Raw genomic sequence first — 27,651 nt, forward strand, 5'->3', positions numbered from 1 at the left:
AATGACTCCCAGATTTCCAGCTTACAGTTTCAGAAGTAGAGAAACTGCTTTCGAGGGAAACTCAAGATTTTAGTTTTGAAAATACTAAACTTGAACCAATAATAATTATGACTGTGGTTTTAAGTACTACGAAACACACTGAGGGAAATCTGTACGTCCTGCTTGAGGTCCAAGGGTGCACGTGCTCTTACGATTTTCTCTTCTCTCAGTCTATATGTCACAGGTCTTGGTAAGTATGCTTCAGGATAGGTTGTTTGTGACTTTCTCGTTTCTTTGAACATACAGCTGATTTGGCTTTTAATGCCTGTCATTCTTTTGTTCTAAATAATTTCAAGAGAGGAAAGTGAAGGGAAATACCTTGACTCTACTATCTTCTACTTACAAGGCTCTTCTCTGGGCTTTGATATTTTCCAATGTAATTAGAGATTGATCATTGCACACATGAGAAGAATTGTTATAGAGAGATTAATTATATGAAAGATGTGTAATAAATGTAACTGGTTAGGAAAATGCATAGTAAGCACTCAATAAATATTAATGTCAATTTGCTCTATTGTTTTAGAGGAATCCATTTTTCAATAATTTCTAAGAAAAGAGAGTGCATGGGACAGTAAATAATTTAAGCATTGATCAAATCTGTTTGGGGTGCTATAAACTGAATATCATAGACTGGGCGGGTTGTCAACACAGAAATTTATTTCTTACTGTTCTGGACGCTGCCAAGTCCAAGATAAAGGTACCAGCATATTCAGTGTCTAGTGAGAACCCACTTCCTGGTTTATAGATGACCATTTTCTCATCGTGTCCTCACATGAAGAGGTAAGGTAACCCTCTGAGGTCTCTTGTATAAGAGCAGAAATCCATTTCAGGGAGACTCCACCTTCATGACCTAATAACCTCCTAAAGGCCATACCTCCAATGGCATAGGGCAATAGTATTTAAAATATTAATTTTGAGAGGATATGAACATTGAGATGATAGCTAACATTTTGTAGTTCTACCTTTACACTTAATTAATCTATTGAATGGGCATGGAATTATTTCCTTATGATATGAAGATATTGCTCTGTTATATTCTGCTGCTGCTGCTAAGTCGCTTCAGTCATGTGTGACCCCATAGAGAGCAACCCACCAGGCTCCCCCATCCTTGGGATTCTCCAGGCAAGAACACTAGAGTGGGTTGCTATTTCCTTCTCCAGTGCATGAAAGTGAAAAGTGAAAGTGAAGTCGCTCAGTCGTGTCCGACTCTTGGCAACCCTATGGACTGCAGCCCACCAGGCTCCTCCGTCCATGGGATTTTCCAGGCAAGAGTACTGGAGTGGGGTGCCATTGCCTAGCTTCCAGTAATTTTGTTTAGCTGTTCAATGACATTATATTGTCTGAAACTTTTTATTTTCATAGTATGTAGTTCTTGCTTTGCTTTTTGTTTGCAATATCTTTCTTTTAAAGAATAGTAACTGTAGATTTTTGAAGCTCCTTTTTTGTTTTGTAAATAGTCTGTTTCCTTCAAGTTGGTTTTACCTTTGTTGGTTTGTTTTAGCCTATCTTTCAAATGGAAGACCTCTGTGATTGTCCAGTGATGGGCGGCTATCCATCAAATTGTGACTTTCTCTTTAGAAAAGGTCTAGAATACCGATAAATCTGGTGGGGCCCCTATTTTTAGAGTCTCTTCCCTTAGGCTGGTCAGTACTACAGAGAAGGACCTCCCAGGCTCCTATTCACTTTGTATAACACTCATGGCCTAGTGGTTTGATTTGGAAGAAAAGGGCTGGATACATCACCATACAGTATATGATCTTTCACTGAATTGATATGGTTTTCTGTTCTCATGTGCCTGGTGGATCTCAGTTCAAAGACCTTTCGTCATCCTGCTGCAGTTAGTAAGCCACTAGTCTAATGCTAGGATGTCATTCTCTGCCATCATAAACTGCCCTGTATGATCCTGTTCTAGAACGACTCTCAGGATATTTCCAGCACATCAGGATCAAGAAGCAAATTAATTCTAAACCATGTAGAACATTGTAGGTATTAACACAGAGAATAGATGTCTAGTTAAAAATGGCAAGATTAATATATATGCATTAACTTTCAGTCTCTCCAGAAACCTCACTAAAATGTAAAGAGTTGTTCTGTGATTTTCAATTGTAAATAAGTAAAAGAAAAAAATAGGACAAAAGATAACACAGAACTAATTTGGGTAGCTGTAAGCAGATGGATAGGAAATAACAAACACCCCACAGAAATTCTGTAGGCAGATCCATTTACATATTGGTACCCTGGAATGATGTATTTGTGATAGGGAATTAGATGAGGCTAAAAACAAGGAGGATAAGGTGAAAGTCTTTCTAAGAAACAGTTTCATTCACATATCTTCTTTCCCAACTCTGAAAGGGGTGTTACTGTAGCTTTTAGTGGGCTATGGACAGAGAGATCATGCTTCCTGACACAGATCCATCCACCACCCCAGAGAAGTACTTCTGGCTCAGGTGTGCTTGGGACCTCAGCCATTTTTAATGCAGCCATGAAATTAAAAGATGTTTGCTCTATGGAAGGAAAGCTATGACAAACCTATACAGCATATTAAAAAGCAGAGATATCACTTTGCCAACACATGTCCATATAATCAAAGCTATGATTTTTCCAGTAGTCATGTACAGATGTGAGAGTAGGATCATAAAGCAGGCTGAGTGCCAAAGAATTGATGCTTTCAAACTGTGGTGCTGGAGAAGACTCTGGAGAGTCCTTTGGACTGCAAGGAGATCAAACCAGTCAATCCTAAAGGAAATATACCCTGAATATTCATTGGAAGGACTGATGCTGAAGTTGAAGCTCCAATACTTTGGCCACCTGATGCGAAGAGCTGACCTATTGGAAAAGACCATGATGGTGGGAAAGTTTGAGGACAGGAGGAGAAGGGGGTGACAGAGAATGAGATAGTTGGATAGCATCACCAACTCACTGGACATGAATTTGAGCAAACTCTGGGAGATAGTGAAGGACAGGGAAACCTGGTGTGCTGCAGTCTATGGAGTCGCAAAGAGTCAGACATGACTTAGCTACTGAACAACAGCCAGTTTTTATTTCCCTTTTGTGTGTTGTTAAGTTAATGAGAGAGACAACTCTTTTCATTGTTTATTTCCTAAAGCATAAGAAATGTTTTAAATAGACTAACTACTTGAGAGAACTAGCCACTGTTGATGTGAGAAGGCAATGTAGGTTAAATCCAGTGAGTGAATATATATACATATTGCTTAATCATTCTGAGCCTGTTTTGTCCTTTGTTAACTAGAAATAACAAGTAATGTTTGCTTCCCTGGATTAATGTGAGACTCAAACACATTTAAATGAAATATGAATGTGAAAGGATTTACTTCTAAAGATATCATGTCGCTGGGGTTTGTCTGAACTGGAATCTGAAAGTTTGCCAGTAACATTACAGTAAATACATCAAAGACAAGGGCTTCCCTGATAGCTCAGTTGGTAAACAATCTACCCTGGTTGGATCCCTGGGTCAGCTACCCACTCCAGTATTCTTAGGCTTCCCTTGTGGCTCAGCTGGTAAAGAATCTGCCTGCAATTTGGGAGACCTGGGTTCTATTCCTGGGTTGAGAAGATCCCCTGGAGAAGGGAAAGGCTACCCACTCCAGTATTCTGTCTTAGAGAATTCCATGGACTGTATAGTTCATGGGGTCACAGAGTCAGACACGACTGAGTGAAGTTTGCTTCCCATCACTTTCACTTCCTTCACCAAAGATATCTGCAAAATTTTTTGCTGTTTCTCCCTTGAAAAGGCAAAGTTTAAATTTTGTCTCCATAAATCTAGGCGATCTCTGTACCTGCTTTGACCAATAGAATCAAGCAGAAAAGACTGTTTCCAGGCTGAGGATTTAATATACAGATAGCTCAAAACTTCTGTCTCCTGAAACACATGCTTTTGGATCACTATGACCACTCTGAGGAAGCCTAAGCAGCCACTTGAAAAAGAAATCAAGGGCTCTAGTAAAAAAGCTTCCAGACAAGGATGAGCACCAACCTCATCACACAGGTGAGGAGCCATCCTGAACGTGGATCCACTGGATCTGTCTGTCCTTGAACCTGTGAAGAGCAGAGAGGGGAAGAGGTGAGAACAACTATTTCATCTCAAAAACTTGGCTTAAAAAAATTGTTTGTATAATATCAAAAATAAATTTTAAAAAGAAAAATTAAAAAACCAAAAAACTCTTGATAAGTTGATTGAAAGGATATAATTCAAACTTCAGAGGAGTAATTCTGTGTCTACTAGCATAGCAGAGCATGTGTCTAGGTCCCTACAGCTGTGTCCAACTCTTTGCCATTTTATGGACTGTAGCCAGCCAGGCTCCTCCATCTGTGGGATTCTCCAGGCAAGAATACTGGAGTGGGTTTCCATACCCTCCTCCAGGGGATCTTCCCAACCCAGGAATCAAGCCCCTGTCTCTTGCATTGATAGGCAGATTCTTCACCACTAGCACCATCTGGGAAGCCTTATACCAGGTCCTAGGCCAAATGTAAATTCCCTTGTAGCTCAGTCAGTAAAGAATCTGCTGCAATGCAGGAGACTCAGGTTCAATTCCTGGCTTGGGAAGATCTGGAGAAAGAGATGGCAACCCACTCCAGTATTTTTGCCTGGAGAATCCTATGGACAGAGAAGCCTGTCAGGCTACAGTCCATGGGGTCACAAGAGTCAAACATGACTTAGCAACTAAACCACCACCACCAGGTCAAATGTAAGAGCTGCTGGTTGAATTCTGATGGAGCAAATTTGGCCAAGAACTTTCTTTTTACTTTCTGGGCCTTAGATTTTTCATCTGTAGATTTCTTTAAGATTAAAAGGGAATTTTTTTTTTAATTATAAAGGAAAATTTTAAATTACAAAGAAAACATAAAGCAAGTCAACTTACAACAGCAGCTGTTCTTTATCAAAAATCTCATAGAAGCACATATTAAACAGCCTGTAAATGCCTTGCACTATCTATTCCTAAATTTATTTATGGGTTTGTATTTTTCTCAGGTCTTTATGTACAAATTTATACTTGTAATGCATGGAAAGAGTGGGTCAGTGATAAATTCCAGTTGCCACTTTCCAGGATAATGAAAGTTGTCATTTATTGATGAAAAAAAACAAACAAAAAGATTAAGCAGGGGTTTTCAGGGTTATTCCATTCTTGTCTCATTGAGATTGATTCAAATGTTAATGCATTCCTTGTCCAGCTTTAAATGTGGCAGTGGATTAGACAAAGTAATATCCGATTGTTGTATCTGGGTTCAGGAGTTTTGCATCGAGTGTTCTGGAACCATCTGTAGAAACCACCTCTGAATTAGTGTGACTCCATAGGGCATGTCTGTGTTATGTGCAGCATTATTATTTGATCTTTTGAGATGACTCTGATGTTTTCATGACAGCGTCATAAAAATAACAGGGACCTGCGGTGAAGCGGAAGGGGCAGGCAGCCAGGGCCCTCCTGGGAGTGAGATTTTGTCAGGTCCAGATGGTGTGCTGCTTTTCTGATCTGGCCCTGCTTCATTGTGTGGGCTTAGAGCATGGTGCCTTCCATTCCCTGATGCCTCCCACCTGCTTCCTGACATCAGAGATAGAGGATGCTGACACTGAGATTACTTTTATCAACATGTCATGATTATAATGGGGCAGACTGAGCCCAGTGTGAAAGCCCTTTGACTTTAGATGGGCTTTCTGAGCTCCTGCTGTTTGCAAATAATTCACTGATCAGATCACAGTGAGTATACTCTGGTAACCAGAAGCTTGTTGTCCAAAGGAGAAGATTCAAGGGCTGACAGCATGTAAAGAAGTTGGGGCAAGGGGCCAACACCATGCCCTGAAGGTCCAGAGGGAGTTTATCAAGGATCACTGTGGGCTGGTGGCTTCTGGGAAAGCCAACACTGACCAGAGTTTCTCTTCTGCTTCTTAAATGTGTGCTCTTCACCTTTAACCTAGCAAACTGTGCCTACCTGCTCAGCTCTGAACCATGCTTTCCACGTTCTCAATTTCAACAGACCTCATTAGCATCTGACCACTGGGCGCATCGTTAAGCAGAGGCTGTCAGCAATGTCACCTGAACGTTAGCAGCTGAGAAAAACGGCTTATATCCTCCCACGGCCAGTGAGGACCTTGGTCACAGGAAGCCTGACAGGTAGGTAGGACTCTGTCCTAAATCTTGACCCCAACTAATTTCAATTGTATCTGCTCAGAATGAAGAGACAGTGTTCTTACTTAAAGACAAGAACATTGCATTTGCTTTCTTACCAGAAAAATAATTAGCACTCAAGTCAGTTATGCAATTTTCTAAAAAGTGCATTAAAAATAAAACAGATAGAACTAATTACATTTCCTTCAAATTTTTTGGCTGGCTCATTTTTAAAATGCTACTATTAAGCTATGATAAATCATTTCATTAATAGCTGAGTGAGCTTACATATTTGAAGGATCAAGATCTTCCCTTTTTTTAGCAAAAAAGTGAAAGGACATGCCATCTATTTTTTAATGAAAAAAAAAGACTATGTATGTATGGACAGAGAGAGAAAGAGTCCCAGCAGCAGGAGAACATGCTATGAGATGTCTTTGCCTAGCAGGTGAGTCCCATAAATGTGACTCAGATTTAGTCTGACCAGAAGCAGAATTTTTTTCCTATGCCATAATACTGTTCCCATAGTCTTATCTAATTTGATTTCAATAAGCATATATTTTATTTAAAAATACTATATTATTTACTTCTTTGTTTCTTCTACTACTTTACACGTGCTAAGAGAGTCATTTCCTCTGTGTGTGTTTTAGCTCATCTTATTTCAGCAGGTGAAGTGTTCAGGTGGACATTCTATGTACATCTCAATATGAGAGAATGAATATAATCATAGTGTCTCCTTCTGGTCACCAGTCAACTTGTGCTGAAGGGTGCTCAACTTTTGTACCACTTGAGTTTCTACAATGATTTTGATATTGAAAAAGATAAAGGATTAGCAAGCAATATGTTAACAGTCTTGTTAGAATCACTGACAATAAGAAATTTACATCTGAAATAATTGAATTAACAAGTTTTGAATAACTATCATAGATGCTTTTCTTAGAGTATTTCTCAGGAATCCATGAATGCAGGGTCTATTTGTGATACAGATAATGCATTCCCAAACACAGAGGGATGTATGAAAATGTACATATATACAATAGAATATTACTCAGTCATAAAAAAAAGGAAATAATGCCATCTGCAGCAACATAGATGGACCTAGAGACTGTCATGCTGAATGAAATAAGACAGAGAAGGAGATATATGCGGAATCTAAAAAGAAATGATGCACATAAACTTCCGTATTTACAAAACAGAACCAGACTCAGACTTAGAGAATGAACTTATGGCTACTACGGGGAAAGAATGGGGGGAGTGACAGTTATGGAATTTGGAATGAATAGCTACACACTTCTCTATTTAAAATGGATAACCAACAATGTCCTACTGTATAGCACGGGGAATTCCATTCAATGTTATGTGGCAGCCTGGATGGGAGGAGAGTTTGGGGGAGAATGGATACACGTATATGTATGGCTGAATCCCTTTACCGTCCATCTGAAACTATCACAACACTGTCAATCAGTTATACTTCAATGCAAAATAAAATATGTAACAAAAAAAAAAAGAAAGAAAGAAAATGGAGAGCCCTAAGTCATAATCATTGCTCCTGCATGGGGTTTAAGTTGGGTATAGGAAGAACTGAAGAGGTAATGAAGGCCGGGGGTGGGAACAGGGAGCAGCTTTTGAGGAGGAGTTGGGAGAACACTCTGAAGCCCAAAGAAGAAGGAAGCAGGAACAGCTGACTAGCAGATGGAGCAGAAATTTAAGGATAATTTTAAATACTGCCGGCAGGTATATAAAGGAAATCCAGTTTGTCACTCTTTGGATAAATTAGGACTTAAAAAAACAAAAGATATGAAAAAGTAAGAGAATATATCAGAAACAAAAGAAACTTCATGGTTCCACATTTTAGCATGTAGTTCCCTGGTGGCTCAGATGGTAAGGCATCTGTCTACAATGCAGGAGACCCGGGTTCGATCCCTGGGTCGGGAAGATCCGATGGAGAAGAAAATGGCAATCCACTCCAGTACTATTGCGTGGAAAATCCCATGGACAGAGCAGCCTGGTAGGCTACAGTCCATGGGGTTGCAAAGAGTCAGACACGACTGAATGACTTCACTTACTTACAATGAAATGTAGGGGATTTAGGGCAGTGAGATTCAGAGCGATGTTGCAGGGCACACCAGAAAGACTGATTCCTTTTTAAAGAGTACTGAACTAGTTCTGAGAAAAAAAATTATGATTCAATAGTATGATTGACAATCTGCTGATAAAAGTAGCTTCCAAATCAATCAGAGGGACTGTGAAAACAATGATAACAGCTAAAAATGAAATCTATATTTAATTATCTAATTATAACACTGGCACAATAGGGCCAAGAGTCATAAGACTTTATTACTTAGGGTATTTTTAAAAGTTACCACTGTAATTCTGGAATTAACTTCTTTTGGAACTGTTGATATTTTGGAGTAAAATATAAGGAATCAATTTTACAGTAGTAAGACAATCACTGTGGAGAGAGAAGAATGAATAGATGATGTTTCTGCTTAAGCTTGGCAAATTGGACCCCTAAGTACAGCTCCTTAACTTCTAATCTGTTTAGGTAAAGTAAGAGGAGAAAGCATAATGGGGGAACTCACTATATCTGAAAAATGTTTGGAAGTTAGAGATCACAGGGACAATTTAACTGACAGAAAACTAGAGTTCATGCTTGTCAAGAAGAGCCTGGAATAAAGTTGACTCAAGCGATGAAACCCAAGATGGCTCAGCAGTGGAGGCCCCAGGTTTTCCACACCTACATTTAAACACAAGATAATAATATTAGATCACTAGACATTTGCAGGAATGACCCAGCACAAAGACAGGCCATACAAGGTAACAGTGTAGAGGAAACTCAGAAAAACAAACTGTGCACAGAACAGAACAAAGTGATATATTTTAACTGCAGTGGATATCTTCAAAGGAATCAGAACAGATTGCATTCATGAAGTAAGAACATGTGGCTATGAAAGTAAACACTGAAGGAATAAAAATTAATTTTTAACTACCCAGGAGTTTAAAGAAGTCTAATTGAATGATTGCCAGCCAAAGTTAAGGAAATTTATCAGAAGTGAAGGCTAAAAGAAACAGGCAGAGAGAACGTGAGAAAAGTAATAATAATAAGTAATCTTTCCAAAATCTGTAAGCAAACAATCTATATTTTATAAAGAAAAAAAATCCAGCAAATGAAAAACAAAGTTGAAGAAATTTTTTTTATAATGGAAATATGCATGTTTCTGATTTTTTCATATTTAAAAATACCACTGTTGCAGAAAGGGGAACCCCTTCCAGGGCCCAAAACTGTGCTCTTGTTTAACACTGGGAAATGAATTGTCTGAGGAGACACATGTGCTGACAAAGCAAGAGATTTTATTGGGAAAGGGCACCCGGGTAGAGAGCAGTAGAGTAAGGGAACCCAGAAGAACTGCTCTGCCACATGGCTCGAAGTCTTGGGTTTTATGGTGCTAGGATTAATTTCTGGGTTGTCTTTAGCCAATCATTCTGACTCAGAGTCCTTCCTGGTGGTGCATGCCTTATTCAGCCAAGATGGCTGCAAGAGAGAAGGATTCTGGGAGGTGGCCAGACATGTCGTGTCTCCTCTTGACCTTTCCTGAACTCTTCTGGTTGGTGGTGGTTTATTAGTTCCATGTTCCTTACCAGGACCTCCTGCCATAAAACAACTCATGCAGGTAGTTACTATGGTGCCTGGCCAGGGTGGAAGGTTTCAGTCAGTGTGCTTCCCCTAACACCACTGGAAAATGTAGAACAAGGAGTTTAAAAATGCTTCCTACAAAGCACTCGATGTAAAATTTCAGAACATTAACAAAGATGATTAGGTTATAATTATTGTTATAAGAAAAAAAGATCATGTAGATAAACTTTTGAGAATCTGAATGATGTAGGTCTTCTCAACCACTCAAAAAGACAGTAGTTCAACATAATCATCTATAGCTTACTAGCATTTATAAAATCTCTGTACTCTAAGTCCTATATATTTATCCAACAACAAAAAAAGTACATATGAAGTGATGATAACTTAGAATCTTAATAGTTAGATATAAAGAGCATTGAAGAAACAATTTTGTGGAGATGTTTTTTGAGAACAGGAATTGGACCCTTCATGTGAGAAGAGAGAGGAAGGGGTGTGAAGAATTCAGGCATAAGCTGTGATTGACCTCCTTGGTCCTACCTAGATACTGTCAAATAGCTGGGCTTATACAAACACATTAGTGAGCAAATGGCAATGATTTAATTCCTGAGGGCATCGCTAAGACGATATGGCTGACTTAAAGAACTTTTAAACAGCTGATCTATATGGATAACATGATACATGAATGTGTGTGTAAGATTGTTGGTCAAAACATTTGTTAATGATTGACGGGGCAATAAACTCTAACCTTTCTGGCTACCATTTAGAAATCATCTCTATTGTATAAAAATCTACAGATCTACATGTAAATTCAGTAAATCTGGGACATTTAGAAAATAACTAACTAAATCAATCAGGGTACATCCTCCTAAGTGATTAAGTAATTCTCAGCTAGGATTGTGCTCCCAATGTGACATTAAAAAAAATATGCTACCCACTTCTTTCAGTCAGTTCAGTCGCTCAGTTGTGTCTGATTCTGCGACCCATGTACTGCAGCACACCAGACTTCTTAAAAAAAAAACTAATTTTCAAGTTTAACTTTTTTTTTTTCTTAATGAGTGTATGTTTCTCATGGACTCGATGTGGTCTACTCAGGCAGAAGCCGGTGTAATGGGGATTTCAAGTGGAACCAATCCAAGAGGAAGATGATTTTAGTAGAATAGACTAGAAACACCGCCAGGGAGAAGAGTATTGCCAAGGGCAGAGTTAGGGAAGCATCGTGGCAATCCTACAAAGCAGCCACACCATTTTGTCACTTGTCAGCAAGGCCTGCCTCTCAGTTCCCCCCTCTTACACATCAATCCACCTCTTCACAACTGATTAAGTAATCCTTTAACCCTCAGGGGAGTCAAATTCCATCCTAGTGTAGGGGGTCTAACCCTTGGGAAAGAACAAGGAAGGATCAGATCTGCTTCCTTTTCCACTACAGGCTTGCTGTCCTGGGACAGAGGGTTTAAGAGGTAGGAATTCTGTACAGAACTGAATGTTTTAATTGTGAATTTTGTTTGGTTATAAGGAATAACAAGAATGCATCTTATTATCTAAGAAAGACATGCAATATCTTGTGATTACTTTAGATTTCATCAAGGAGTAGATAGGAGTAAATTGCCATGTGGGGTGAAGGACAGTGATGAGAGTATGAAGAATTCTTTCCAGGATTTCCCTAGGGGTCCAGTGGATAAGACTCCACCCTCCCAATGCAGAGGGGATGGGTTCAATCCCTGATCAGGGAACTAAGATTCTGCATGCTGTTGTTGTCTAGTTGCTAAGTCGTGTCTGACTCTTTGCGACCCCATGGACTGTAGCCTTCCAGGCTCCTCTGTCCTTGGGATTTCCCATGCACGAATACTGGAGTGGGTTGCTGTGCCCTTCTGCAGGTGATCTTCCTGATCCAGGGATGGAACAAGTGTTTCCTGTGTCTCCTGCATCGCAGGCAGATTCTTTACTACTGAACCACTGGGGAAGCCCCAAATGTTGTACAGTGTAGCAAAAGGCAAAAAAGAATTCTTCCCCTGCTCTCCCCAGATGGAGGCCAGTGCAAAGATCTCATTCTCAAGAAGAAAAGGGTTGGGTCAAAGAAAGAGTGTGTGTTTTGAGGTGTAAAGGAATGAACAGTGTAAGAAAGCAAAAAACTTAGTTTTAATATCAGGAAATTAGCAGATAATATGTGTATATGTATAACTGAATCACTTTGCTGTATATCTGAAACTATCACAACATTATTAATAAAATATACTTCAATATAAATTTTTAAAAAATCAGCCAAAACACTACAACTCAAACACAGGAAATGATAAAACAACAAAGGAAATACCAGAGAAAACACCTAAGATAGTTTGTTTCTGGGAAATCAGGGTTGGGGTTGGGTGAAGAGAAATGCAGACTTTGTGGACTCTTAATCACTTCGTGGGAAACAGATGGGGAAACAGTGGAAACAGTGTCGGACTTTATTTTTTGGGATCCAAAATCACTGCAGATGGTGATTGCAGCCATGAAATTAAAAGACGCTTACTCCTTGGAAGAAAAGTTATGAGCAACCTAGATAGCATATTCAAAAGCAGAGACATTACTTTCCCGACTAAGGTCCGTCTAGTCAAGGCTTTGGTATTTCCTGTGGTCATGTATGGATGTGGAGTTGGACTGTGAAGAGGGCTGAGCGCTGAAGAATTGATGCTTTTGAACTGTGGTGTTGGAGAAGACTCTTGAGAGTCCCTTGGACTGCAAGGAGATCCAACCAGTCCATTCTGAAGGAGATCGGCCCTGGGATTTCTTTGGAAGGAATGATGCTAAAGCTGAAATTCCAGTACTTTGGCCACCTCATGCGAAGAGTTGACTCATTGGAAAAGACTCTGATGCTGGGAGGGAGTGGGGGCAGGAGGAGAAGGGGACGACCGAGGATGAGATGGCTGGATGGCATCATTGACTCTATGGACGTGAGTCTGAGTGAACTCCGGGAGCTGGTGATGGACAGGGAGGCCTGGCGTGCTGCGATTCATGGGGTCGCAAAGAGTCGGACACGACTGAGCGACTGAACTGAACTGAACTGAACCAAACTGACCTGAAATTGCAATATTTCAGTTGAAGAGCGTCACATTAGTGCATAAATCTCCACAGTGGGACAGACACTGGGATGGGGGACACGACTTATAGTAAAATTACACCCTTCCATCAGGAAGTTTTAAAATGTTGATTAAGTGTCAGACTCTTTCTTCACACTATCATATCAGCCACAGAAGTTTGAGTAAGAAGGAAAGAAAGAAAGAAAGGGGGAAAAAAAAAATATATATATATATATATCATAGTATGGAAGGAAAAGATTCTCAGAATGTTGAAACATTTGAGTTACTAATTTGTGAACAAAACCATTTAGATATCATACTTTACTAATGTAATTTAATATTTGAAAAAAGACAAAATATATTAACAAAATACCATTAACATTAGCTAAGCTCTTCACCATTTCACTTATTTCTTTAATAAGAGGTATAGTTGCTATAGAATATTTTGTTACAGGTGTACAATATAGTGATTCACAATTTTTAAAGGTTATATTCCATTTATAGTTATTATAAAATATTGGCTATATTCTCTCCATTGTATCATACATCCTTTTAGTTTATTTTATACTTAACAGTTTGGATTTCCCATTCCTCCACCCTATATTGCCCCTACTTCATCCCTCTCCACACTGGTAAACACAAGTTTATTCTCTACATTTGTGTGCTTCTTTTTTGTTATATTCACTAATTTGTTGTATTTTTTTAGAAACCATAGTAAAGTGATATCATATAGTATTTGCTTTTTTATGACTTATTTCACTTAACATAATTCCCTTCAAGTTCATATATGTGCTGCAAATGGCAAAATTGCATTCTTTTTTAGCTCATGTGTGCTTGCTCAGTTGCTAAATCATGTCAGACTCCTTTGTGACCCCATGGATTATACCCCACCAGGTTCCTCTGTCCATGGGATTTTCCAGGCAAGAATACTGGAGCAAATTGCCATTTCCTTCTCCAGGAGATCTTCCCAACCCAGGGATCCAACCTGTATCTCTGGTGTCTCCTGCATTGGCAGGTGGATTCTTTGCCACTGAACCACGTGGGAAATCCCATTCTTTTTTATGGCTGAGTATTATTCTATTATAAACATTTACATATACCACATTTGTGTCTATTCATCTATTGATGGATACAAGTTACATAATCACATCTTGGTAATTATAAATAATGCTGTAGGAAACTTGAGGCACATGTATCTTTTCAGATTGTTGTTTTCGCCTTTTTTTTTTTTTTTCAAATATATACCCAGGAGTGTTCTCAAGACATTTTGCCTAAACCTCTTCAGCGCTTACATTCAACCCTGACATATCAGTTTTTCATTGCAAATGATGCTTATATATCCAAGAAGAAATATTTTTTTTTATTTTTCAACTACTGATCTTTTGTATCTTCAACCTTAGAACAAGACAAACGTATTTATTCAAAAGTAGAAAAGTGGCTTTTGGATAATGCTGATAACACTGAAGTATATTACTCCAACTCTCTCCAGTGTTGGACAGAATTTATTAGGGAGCAAACAGGAAGGATGCCATGAACTACAAATGGTGGAATCCAGAATCTTGTGCCAGAAAATAACACCATGAGTGGTTCCTCCATTTGGGGGCAACCTAGTGGAAAATGGCTACATTTATAGAGGGAAAGGTGATTACCAAATTTGTTCTCTGTCCTCTTGGAATGTATGTCCCAAATTTATGCTCATTCTTTTATCTCCCGAGAAGTGAGGTTTAGATCTTCCCAGATTAGGTTTCAGACAGCCTGAACAAATGTAGATGATGAATCCACTGTCATCAAGACAAGTGTGCACAGTTAACACTGCCCAGATGAAATAGGTCAAATCCATCAATGCTTATACTGCAATGAATCCATGATCTTGGCCTTGGTTTACTCGGCAGCTATGACCGTAACAGCCTCCCCATTATGGCCTCCCTGAATATGGTTTAACTTTATGTGTGTTTTGGTCTTGGGGCTTTATTATTAATTGTGTTTGTATTCCTTTCTCATTGATAGATGAATTTATCATGCCTTTTTATTTCCTGTATTTTTGATGCTTTGAAAATTGAGGCCTTGCTGACTCTGGAGGGGCTGTCCAGGTGACACAATGGTAAAGAATATGCCTGCCAATGCCAGAGATGCAGGAGTTTAGATACATGAGTTTGATCCCTGGGTTAGAAAGATCCCCTGGAGTAATAATGGCAACACACTCCAGTATTCTTGCCTGAAAAATTCCATGCACAGAGAAACTTAGTAGGCTACAGTCCATGGGGTGACAAAGAGTCAGACACGACTGAGCGTGCATGCCACAGTAAGGGACTTCCCAGAAAGCTTACCTTTCATTTGAAAACAAACCAGTCCAGAGCCTACCCTAACCACCTCTTTTATGGGGGTCTAAAACTCAGACCACTGTCACCTGCCCTAATCACCACCACCCCTATACCCCAGGGCCTGCTGAAATTATTCAAACTAGCTTATCCTAAATCTACTCATCCTGCCTCACCTATTGCTTCCTGAAGAATCCACAGTGAAGGTTCTGATCCATGTTACCTCCACTCTCTCTGCCTCATCCACCCCAGTGCTTTCCCTGTGGCCTTCTAGAGTGTAACATGGACCCTCCTCTTGGGAACTGTGACTAATCAACCATCTTTTTAGCATCAGTTGTTTCCTGATCTGTCAGTTTTATATACGCCTGGATAAAAACCTGCATTTTAAAACAGTAAACTTGGCCCTGTCCTTTGTTGACATGTTGAGCACGCACACAGATGCTGAAGATGAAATTTCATCCCTTTCTCTAATCCACAGAAATAGAAATAAACAATCAAACATTTACCAAACAAAGGGTGAATTCTACCTCCACCAGGGAATTGAGGGAACCAGAATTAGCAGCAGTGCCAACAATAATTTGTGTTCCAAGAACTTTGTGTTACACATCTTATTGATGTTTTACATGTACTGTTTCATTTCATGCTCATGACAAGGCTATAATGTCAATTTTATTATCTCCATTACACAGAAATTAAGAACTTGCCAAATCCACACAATTAATAAGGTACAGATCCTGGAATGTTATTTGAGTCTCTGGAATGATGAGACTGTACGACTTACATGTGATGCTGTGAGTCAAGAGAACTCATTTCACAGAACTGACTATAAATTCATACTCCCAAAGGCTATCTGGACTTGCACTAGGACAACTGGATAGAAGAAACATAAGAGCTAAAGGAGAAGAGGTAGCTATAGGTCAATAGAAAAACTATATATATATATATATATCACTTGTTGGGTGCAATTTATTATGTATCATGTGTATCAAATGGTTCATCCACAGAAGTGGAACCAGTAACATATTCACATATACATGTACAGAAATATGATAAAAAGTAAAGGAATTTATTATAGAAGGGAACTTATTCCAAGGAAATGGCCTGTGCAGTCCTAAGTCAAAGAGCAGAAAGCAGAAGAGGAAGGTCACTGGCAGTCTAGACCCACAGATTTGAGCTAATGTTGCCCAACCAGAGATCAGAAAGGAAGTTCAGAGGAGGAGGAAGGATCACAGACCCAGCTGGAGTTTTGAGTTTCTACATCAGTTCAACTCAGCTCAGCTCAGTTGCTCAGTCATGTCCGACCCTTTGCAACCCCATGAACTGCAGCACGCTAGGCCTCCCTGTCCATCACCACCTCCTGGAGTCCACCCAAACCCATGTCCATTGAGTTGGTGATGCCATCCAACCATCTCATCCTCTGTCGTCCCCTTCTTCTCCTGCCCTCAATATTTCCCAGCATCAGGGACTTTTCCAAGGAGTCAGTTCTTTGCATTAGGTGGCCAAAGTATTGGAGTTTCAGCATTATCATCAGTCCTTCCAAAGAACACCCAGGATTGATCACCTTTAGGATGGACAGATTGGATCTCCTTGCAGTCCAAAGAACTCTCAAGAGTCTTCTCAAACACCACAGTTCAAAAGCATCAATTCTTCTGCACTCAGGTTTCTTTATAGTCCAACTCTCACATCCATACATGACTACTGGAAAAACCATAGCCTTGACTAGACGGACCTTAGTTGGCAAAGTAATGTCTCTGCTTTTCAATATGCTGTCCAGGTTGGTCATAACTTTCCTTCCAAGGAGTAAGCGTCTTTTAATTTCTTGTCTGCAATCACCATCTGCAGTGATTTTGGAGCCCAGAAAAATGAAGTCAGCCACTGTTTCCACTGTTTCTCCATCTATTTGCCACGAAGTGATGGGACTGGATGCCATGATCTTCGTTTTCTGAATGTTGAGCTTTAAGCCAACTTTTTTACTCTCCTCTTTCACTTTCATCAAGAGGCTCTTTAGTTCTTCTTCACTTTCTGCCATAAGGGTGATGTCATCTGCATATCTGAGGTTATTGATATTCCTCCTGGCAATCTTGATTCCAGCTTGTGCTTCTTCCAGACCAGCGTTTCTCATGATGTACTCTGCATATAAGTTAAATAAGCAGGGTGACAATATACAGCCTTGACATACTCCTTTTCCTATTTGGAACCAGTCTGTTGTTCCATGTCCAGTTTTAACTGTTGCTTCCTGACCTGCATACAGATTTCTCAAGAGGCAGGTCAGGTGGTCTGGTATTCCCATCTCTTTCAGAATTTTCCAGAGTTTATTGTGATCCACATAGTCAAAGGCTTTGGCATAGTCAATAAAGCAGAAATAGATGTTTTTATGGAACTCTTTTGCTTTTTTGATGATCCAGCAGATGTTTGCAATTTGATCTCTGGTTCCTCTACCTTTTCTAAAATCAGCTTGAACATCTAGAAGTTCATGGTTCACGTATTGCTGAAGCTTGGCTTGGAGAATTTTAAGCATTACTTTACTAGCGTGTGAGATGAGTGCAATTGTGCAGTAGTTTCAGCATTCTTTGGCGTTGCCTTTCTTTGGGATTGGAATGAAAACTGACCTTTTCCAGTCCTGTGGCCACTGCTGAGTTTTCCAAATTTGCTGGCTTATTGAGTGCAGCACATTGACAGCATCATCTTTCAGGATTTCAAATAGCTCAACTGGAATTCCATCACCTCCACTAGCTTTGTTCATTTGTTTCTACATCAGGAAAGCCAAAACTCTCTTTCAAAGATATTTTAATTGATTAGGTCAGACCCACCTAGGGTAATCTCATTTTGAATTAATTTACAGTCAAGTAATTAGGGCTTTTAACCACATTTGGAAAGTCCTTTCACAACCACCAGGAGGTTGCTCAGTTATTTTGACTTTTTGCAACTCCATGGACTCTAGCCTGCCAGGCTTCTCTGTCCATGGAATTCTCCAAGAATACTGGAGTGAGTAGCCATTTCCTTCTCCAGGGGCTCTTCCTGACCCCAGGATCGAACCCAGGTCTCCCACATTGCAGGTGGACTCTTCACCTTCTGAGCCAACAAGGAAGCCCCTCACAGCAACATCTACTTTAATGTTTGCTTGAATGACTAGGACATGTGTGCCAGACACAAAACGGCACTGCTTCCCTGTATCCTCCAGTTCCCACCAGGGAGTAGCCTTCATAGAGCCCCCTAACCAGAAACATACTAACAATGTAGTTCTGGAGATTGTACTTCAGCGGAGCCAGAGAGACACTTCAGAAAGCCATTACACTGTGCACTTGGAGCTGTGTTTCACACAACTTAGGCATAGTCTGTTATCCTTATAACAGCCCGTGAAGTAGGGATGAACAGATTATGCAACTTGCTTAACAACAGGAAGCAGCCAAGCCAGGAACAACAGAACAGTGAACCCTCGCCTGTGCAGTGATTCATTTCTCAAAACAAAACTGGGATTGGTCATTGGTCTCTACTCTTTCCCACACTGGATTCCTTTTAAAGCTACACAATTATCTGCTCTACATTTTTATACCATTGTTTATTAAGGAAGATTCATACCCTTCCTACAGAGAAAATAAAGATTTCTAGGGGATCAGTTCAGTTCAGTTGCTTAGTCATGTCTGACTCTTTGTGACTCCCATGGACTGCAGCATACCAGGCTTCCCTGTCCATCATCAACTCCCGGAGCTTATTCAAACTCATATCCATTGAGTCGATAATGCTGTCCAACCACCTCATCCTCTGTCGCCCCCTTCTCCTCCTACCTTCAATCTTTCCCAGCATCAGGGTCTTTTCAAATGAGTCAGCTCTTCGAATTAGGTGGCCAAATTATTGGAGTTTCAACTTCAGCATCAGTCCTTCCAATAAACATTCACTGCTTATTTGGTTTAGAATGGATTGGCTGGATCTCCTTGCAGTCCAAGGGACTCTCAAGAGTCTTCTCCAACACCAGAGTTCAAATGCACAATTCTTCAGTGCTCAGTTTTCTTTATAGTCCAACTCTCACATTCATACCTGATTACTGGAAAAACCATAGCTTTGACTAGATGGACCTTGGTTGGCACAGTAATGTCTCTGCCTTTTAATATGCTGTCTAGGTTGGTCATAGCTTTTCTTCCAAGGAGCAAACATCTTTTAATTTCATGGCTGCAGTGATTTTGGAGCCCCCCCAAATGAAGTCTCTCACTATTCCCATTGTTTCCCCATCTATTTTCCATGAAGTGATGGGACCAGATGCCATGATCTTAGTTTTCTGAATGTTGAGTTTTAAGCCAACTTTTTCACTCTACTTTTGCTTTCATCAAGAAGCTCTTTAGTTCTTTTTCACATTCTGCCATAAGTGTGGTGTCATCTGTATATCTGAGGTTATTGATATTTCTCCTGGAAATATTGATTACAGCTTGTGCTTCATCCAGTCTAGCATTTCATATGAGGTACACTGCATGTAAGTTAAAGGAGCAGTGTGACAATATACAGCCTTGATGTACTCCTTCTAGGGGATGCAGAGGCATAAATATCTGGACACTCATGGGAGTTTAAATTACTTTCATCTAATTCTTGCAGGGAGAAGGATCAAAGAAAAATGTTTTCCATCCATTTTCAGCCATTACTAGCAATTTTTTGTTTGTTTTAAAGAAAACACATTTCTACCTGAATATGCTTTTGTTACCAGTAAACATTATGTGTGGGAGTAGGGACTTTGAAAAGATGGAGACATGCTTTAAAATGTAGTTCCAAGCACATTCTCTGCCTGCAGTTCATTTTAGAGTCTCTGACTATAGTAGAAAATTTGTTCTGAGGTGTAATTTATAATGAGTGATGAATCATGCAGCCCACTCATAACACAGATTGTCAAGCCCCTGTCAGACACTACTATATTTTTATTTTTTATTAGCTACCAAGTTAACTTTTTAAATTACTGATGTGTACTTTTCAAAACTCCATACATAATCAAAGCCTGCAGCAATGACTTGTGAATACAATACGTCTGTGGGGGTTTGATTTTAATGAGGGGTTCTTGATACATCAGCCTTCTCAGAGGCTATTAGTAAGAAGGATGGGAGAAATCTTTTCCACTGTGGAGGTGTTAGCTCATAGTTTCTTCAGCTGCTCCTAGAGCCGGGGGTTGAAGAAATGTCCCCAAGAAAGAAACATCAGGGGTCTGGTCAGTATCTCTCAGCAAGCCATCCTGGGGATGTATCCCCTCTAGTCTCTGATTATTTATTGATTGTGGGAAGGATTTCTGATGCTAGCAGCAAATTGCCAGTGCTGTGAAGGGAAGGGTTTCCCTAAAGCTGACTTGTGTGCTCTGCCTGTGCTGCATGGAGTTCTATTTAGTGATAATTGTACTGACCCTGCTGTGCATGACTCAGAATAGTCCCCCGTGCTCCAGTTACACTGGCTTCCTGGCTGCACAGACTGTTAGCAAGGTAGTGTGGACCATGGGTATGGGCAAATGAGGCCACATGGAATCAATTGTCATTGACAACAAGGAGGTTCAGAAAAGACAGGCCAGATGCTGGGTGTCATCAATATTGATGCTCGAATGACATGATGTGGAAGGGAGTGTCTATGAGGACAATAGGAAAGCCACACATTAAGGCAGTAGGCAACGGAACAGAATGGCCTGAACCTGAAAACCAGCATTGTTTCACGGTGCAGGAGAACCATGGAGGAAAAGTAACCTCAACTTCATTTCCTGTTCCAGAAGTAGGGAAATGGGGAGAAATCAGGTCTGCCTCTTCTGAAAAAATTGCAGAAGTATGTTCTGAGGACAGTCAGGACCCACAAAGGCCAGGAAGTAAACCCTGGGAGAAAGTGTTGGGAACATAGGAGATTTTGTTAATGACAGGAGATCAGAGGTCATAGTGCAACAATTTGGGAGAAACTAGAGAGCTGATGCACCATTGGGTCAGATTCAAAAGGCTTGTCACTCTTGAATTCTATCCCAGGTGATCTAGGTGTTAAAGAATCTGGCCTGCAGTGCAGGAGACCTGGGTTTGATCCCTGGGTCAGGAAGCTCTCCCAGAGTAGGAAATGGTAACCCACTCCAGTATTCTTGCCTGGAAAATTCCATCAACAGAGGAGACTGGTGGGCCACAGTCCAAGAGGGGCAAAGATTCGGACACTACCAGGTGACTAACACACAACACAGAGGCAGGGGAGGAAGTTACAAGACTCTAGAAAAGCCATTTTCCCACTGAGAGCAAGGACAGTGCCCAAGAATGTCCACATTCTGGGTTGGGGTCCTCACCACCTCGTGATCAGTGGAAGCTCCATCTGGGAATGGTAGGTAGGGCTACAGGGATCCATGTCACAGCACAAAAGAAAGCTTCATTGTTCCTAGCTGCAAGGACAGGGATGGAAGATAAAACACTGTTTCTTCCTCAAAATGTGCTTCATTTGAGTTGTGACTGTTAATGAAAAAATTTACAAACAGATTAATCATGATGACATATATGAGTTTTATGAACTCATTTGGGAGGGCACCAGCAGAAGACAAAAAGAACTGGTTCCAGGATCATTTGAGAAACAGAAATACTCAGTCGAGGAAAGAAAGTCCTAACTAAGAAGGCTAAACCACTTGTGAGGCTGGTTAAGTTTCACAGGACACAGATCCCCTAACAACACTGGGATAACTCATCTTCCAAGCTGTGAAAGTACCCATCCTCACCAATCTCTTCGGGTCAACCACTAATCTGACAGGCTGTAATCCAACTGTGTTTTCTTGTTAACTGTAGTCAAATACATTTATACTTCAGTTGCCTCTTCCTGGAAATCCAGCTGCTAAGTGAAAGCCATTTAATGAGAAGAGTTCCACTAATTTTAACAGGAAAAATTAGTGAAGCAGCCTAAACCATTTGCACAGAGATTCAAACATATATTGGTTGAACAATGAAAGAAGCTCATGCATTTAATAAACAATTGTGACGAGTAAACACGGACATGAAATCCTTTTATTCACAGTGTTGGAATGTAATGAAGGTTTCTTATGCTTGCTACAGTGATAAGACCAGATAGTGGATGGTGAATGGTGTGTGGGGAGACATCCTTTAAAGGGCATATTCTTCTTCCTGCACCCTTTCTTGATAATTTTCCTTTTTCATGCAATCTGTGATTGTCTTACACTCAGACTGAACTAAAGTTATAGCAAAGGAAAATGTTTTCAGTGCCTGAAAACTTCTGTCAATTCTACGCTTTGCACACAGACTAAAGATGCTAGAAGATTCTACCTCTTTATCACTCTCTGAGCTTACATAAGCAGAGCAAAACACCTTGTATTCATCTTAACACAGCAGAAACTCAACTTGGTTTCACACAGAGTGTTCCAGATAGAAAATGCTGCTTCTAGTAAGCTATAGTATCCTTCTAGTAAGTAAATCCTCACCTGAAATAATATCAAAATATTGGTTCATGTAGAGTAGTCATTTGGTGTGATTGTGTGAAAATAGCACTGTATTCCCCCAAAATAGTCATCCTAAGAAAGGTGTAGTTTTTCAAAAGCTGTTATGCCAAAACATGGTTAATATAACTCAGTCAATCTTCAGAAGAATTCTATATACTCTGACAACAAAGACACCTTTCCTAAGTGTGCTCATGTTCAACTGCTCAGTCATGTCCAATTCTTTGCAACCCTTTTGACTGTAGCCCTCCAGGCTCCTCTGCCCATGGGATTTTTCAGGCAAGAATACTGGAGTGGTTTTCCATTTCCTCCTCCAGGGAACCTTCCTGACCCAGCGATGGAACCCACATCTCCTGTGTCTCCTGCATTGAAGGCAGATTCTTTAACCACTGAATCATAGAGGAAGCTCTCTAGGAGTCAAACAGGCCTCATAGGAAATGCTCTCTCATATCAAAACAGCAAATAATGAGCCTTTGTCTCTTGTCCTAAGTTTCAGCAATTTTTTTTTTCTTTCACATACTTGATAATCACTTTTGAGATATCAACCTGAACTTGGAGACTTATTTTCAGCATCTCACAGTGACTGTAGTCTTTTCCTCTGCTGGAGACTCTGGGTCAGGACGGAGGCTAATACCACCACTCACCTGGAAGAACCATGGTAGCTGCTTGACATGAAGACACAGGGTGGAACCAAGAAGTGAAACTGACTCCCAAGCAGCAGAGAGACTGTGTCCATGGGGAGGATGATCTCCTGACCAAGGAATTTACAGAAAGGGTCCTACCTAAGACCCAAATTTTAAGGGAATTTGTGGTGGTTGGAGAAAACAAGGGCCTCCACTAGAACTTCAAACTTCCACCCTTCTTCCTCATGCCTTTCTTCACACATTTTTGGAGCAGATCATTAGCAGTAGATCGTCACTCACAGTGTACTGAAGAAGATCCTGATAGGAAAAAAGTAAGCTAAAGCTTCCTAACTGGTAGACTAGCAAAGCTACAGTTTGTGAGAGAAAAGGGCAAGGGAGGGGACGAGTTCAACACCCATGATACATGTAAGTGAGCTGTAAGCAATTCATGAAAACAGGAATCTCAAAGCAACTTTGTCATGAGCCTCTCAGTGTTTTTGTCATTTTTATAGGAGCTTGTCATTTTTATAGGAGCGTGGTAGACAAGAATGGATGGCACACGCTTTGTTCGTATGCGCATGCTAAGTCTGACGATTTGTGACTCTGTGCCCTATAAAGCCTGCTGGGTTCCTCTGTCTATGGGATTCTCCAGGCAAGAATGGGTTTGGGAATGGGTTGCCATGCCCTCTTCCAGGGGATCTTCTTGACCCAGAGATCAAAGCTGTGTTTCTTGTCTCTTGCACTGTCAGGCGGGTTCTTTACTACTAACACCACCTGGGGAGCCTGGCACATAACCTGCAAGCCAGCCTCTGTCTTTATACTTGCTTACTCCTTCTGGGTAACCTACAATTTTGGCTAATACCTTCCTCCAAAATCATCTGAGAAATAAGGCTCTGGTATCAGACGAACTACCTAATTAGAAATTCTTCTCTGCTATCCCTTGAAAAAATTTTTAAAAAGTAATGGTCATACAAATGCCCAATTTCTGATTTTTCCAATTGCTGATATAATATTTTATCTGTTTCCATGACAACTAAGAGCTTTATAAATTTTTTCTAGCTTCTGAAATTTTCCAGAATGTATCTGCATTTCTGTACTTCTTTAATAACTGTGAGCTGACACTAGTCACATAATTCTATCTGGGTTGCATATGTGCTTCCTATATGTGCCAAGGAGGGGTAATTGATGCCTTTGTTTTACAATATAAGACATCTTAAATAAGTTTTTATGTATAATGTATCTTAAATGCTCATTCACTCTGCTCAATAACTAGTTAAATCATTGTCAGCTTCTCATCATTTTTTTTCCTCCAAAGTTAGAAATAGTCACTAGTGTGATTGTTCACTCCAGGCACTTGTAATAACCAAATTGAGTTTATCAAAACTGGCTGGGTTGATTAAAATTTATAAAGACAGTAGGGCAGGGTTTTCAGTGAAATTTAGACCCTTAATAGACAATCCCTAAGAAAGTATAAGGGAGAAGGCAATGGCAACCCACTCCAGTACTCTTGCCTGGAAAATCCCATGGATGGAGGAGCCTGGTAGGCTGCAGTCCATGGGGTCACAAAGAGTTGGACATGACTGAGAGTCAGACACGACTGAGAGACTTCACTTTCACTTTTCACTTTCATGCCTTGGAGAAGGAAATGGCAACCCACTCCAGTGTTCTTGCCTGGAGAATCCCAGGGATGGGGGAGCCTGGTGGGCTGCCATCTCTGGGGTTGCACAGAGTAGGACATGACTGAAGCAACTTAGCAGCAGCAGCAGCAAGAAAGTATAAAGAAGGAAACAAAAAACATGGAAACAAAATTATTGAACAGAATCATCAAAGTAAAAGTTACTTGTTTGAAAATATGTACAAAACTTGGATTATTGTATACCTGACTTATCTAAGATAGACCTAGTTCCTCTCAGCTCTCTGGGGTCACCTTCCATTTAGCTTGTGTCTCAGATTATTAATTGTTAATTAAATATAGTTATAAATAGTTGAATTCTGTTAATTTAGCATAAATTTGGCAAACCATTACTTTGCTTTTCTACCTTCTTCCATGGTCTCACCTAACAGTGTGTGCAACTGAACAGAATTTTCATTTTAACATGTTGAAATCTAAAATATGATCTGTGATAACTTGCTTCTCTTTGGCTCTCTTTTCAGATATACATGACTAATTCCTCCTTCAAAGAAACAGCGTGCAGTGCTTTCTGATAAATTGAAGTGTGCCTGACACAAGCAATAGGGTCAGCTTACATCTTCTGATCATGAAAGAGATACTTAGCGCTATGCTCCTGCCATGCATTTGGTATACCAGCTAGCTATGGTACAGCCTTCTCTGGTGGCTCAGTGATAAAGAGCCTGCTTGCCAAGAAGATGACTTGGGTTTGATTCCTGGGTCAGGAAGATCCCTTGGAGAAGGAAATGGCAGCCTACTCCAGCATTTTCTTGCCTGGGAATTCCATGAACAGAGGAGCTTGGTGGGTACAGTCCACAGGGTCGCAAAAGAATCAAACATGATTTAGCAACTGAACAACGACTAGTTGTGCTATGGCCACGAGGCTACCTGTCAATGGGGTCAATGATTAAACATGGGAAATTACAGTTTATTTTATACATGAAATAGGTATGGCAAATATGTATGACCAATCTTTCCATGGCATGTATATAGTCTGAACATTCTGGTTACAACATTTTTCATTTTTAATACATGCAAATCTATAATTAATTATTTTATTGTCTAGTAACACTTCAGTTTTACAGTTAATTGTTTTGTTTGTGATTATTTTGCAGCGATGAACTACAAAGTTTAAAAGTTCATGTTTAATTAAAGTTATAAACATAAATTGTATTTCTCAAGATCAATGTTTGTTAGCATTGATCATCTACGATGGGAACTATAGAGACCACATGGAAATGAGAAGTGACAACATGGGAATCAGGTAAGCAGTTATCATAAGAAGACTATGCCTAAAAGTAAAAACTGAACACATCTTGAGAAAATGTGTTTTCACCACATGCTGTGAAAGAAGAATTTTCATCTAGATCAAATAACTTTCCACTTTGAATTTCACATTTTCTTGGCATATATAAAAATTGAGGCAATAGTTATTGAGGGGTAACTATAAATTTCTCTACGCCAGGATGATCAAACCAAGAATTATAAAGACAAGTAACAATGTCTCAACACATCCCCACTTGTGACAGGCCTTTCCCGACGTGCAATGAGCATCTTCACTGTTCATTAACCAGACCTCAAAGCAGGAGACTATAATTAACTTTTACAAAGAACAGTCCCTTTCCTCAGACTCCAGAATTGTAGTTCTAAGGTTAATATTTTCTTTTTCATCCCTACTTGGGATAACAATGACATGAAAACTCACTCTGTACTTGTAAACCTGGCCAAAACATCTTGGATGATCTTTATATATTAGTTGTGATACATAATTCTTGGTCTCAAGAATGTGCATGAATGTGTGCTCAGTTGTGTCCTACTCACTGAGACCCCGTGGACTGCAGCAAGCCCAGCTCTGCTGTCCATGGAATTTTCCAGGAAAGAATACAGGAGTGGTTGGCCATTTCCTCTTCCAGGGGATCTTCCCAACCCAGGGATCAAACCCACATCTCCTGCATTGGCAGGTGGGTTCTTTACCATCGAGGCACCTGGGAAGTCCTCAAGAAGGTATAACGTGGCATCTCTAACTCTTGATCCATAGAACAGTTCTCAGAGCTTCTAGAGGTCTATCTCCTGAGTTATAATACTCAGTTTAGCTCAAATAAAATTTTTTTCTTCCTTTTAGCTTGATTGCTATTTGATTCTTCATAATTGGGCTTCAGTTAGCAGACAAGCATAGAAAATAAATAAATGATACCAGATTTCCATCAGTGATTTGACTTGAAACAGAAAATTAATTAATTTCCATACTGATTTGATATTTTCATTTCATTCACATAATTAATGTAGGCTTTTGGAATTTTAGTCTCTTGAAGGTGATGTACCTGATATGTGAATGTTACCAGGATTTCAACTTAAATATTCACCAAGAAAGATAGAAGTATTTGTATCTGTAATTATAATAAAAGTTTCAGTGGTGCCAAAGTTCATGATAACAAAAACACTTCTTTTCATAAGTTAAAAAAAAAACTTGTGAGCAAAAATATATTAAAAAGTAATTGGAGGGCACACACAATTCATAGTTTTGTCCAAATAAACTGCATTGTTCTACCAATTGGAATAAAAATCAGTTCAGTTCAGTCACTCAGTCGAGTTTGACTCTTTGCAACCCCACCAACTGCAGCACGCCGGGCTTCCCTGTCTATCACCAACTCCCAGAGCTTACTCAACTCATGTCCATTGTGTCGATGATGCCATCCAACCATCTCATCCTCTGTCATCCCCTTCTCTTTCCACCTTCAATCATTCATTCCCTACATCAGTGTCTTTTCAG

At 40.0% G+C, this 27,651-nt stretch overlaps 1 long non-coding RNA gene across 1 annotated transcript; it reads left to right on the plus strand.

Moving 5' to 3' along the window:
* Nucleotides 1–5,641: 5,641 nt before the first annotated feature.
* LOC120867700 lies at nucleotides 5,642–27,456 on the plus strand. The gene is made up of 3 exons (XR_005721976.1): nucleotides 5,642–6,167; nucleotides 23,160–23,544; nucleotides 25,367–27,456. It is a non-coding gene; the product is annotated as an uncharacterized LOC120867700 (long non-coding RNA).
* The last annotated feature ends 195 nt before the right edge of the window (nucleotides 27,457–27,651 follow it).

Source organism: Oryx dammah, unplaced genomic scaffold (genome assembly GCF_014754425.2).
Source record: "Oryx dammah isolate SB20612 unplaced genomic scaffold, SCBI_Odam_1.1 HiC_scaffold_1, whole genome shotgun sequence".
Taxonomy (NCBI): domain Eukaryota; kingdom Metazoa; phylum Chordata; class Mammalia; order Artiodactyla; family Bovidae; genus Oryx; species Oryx dammah.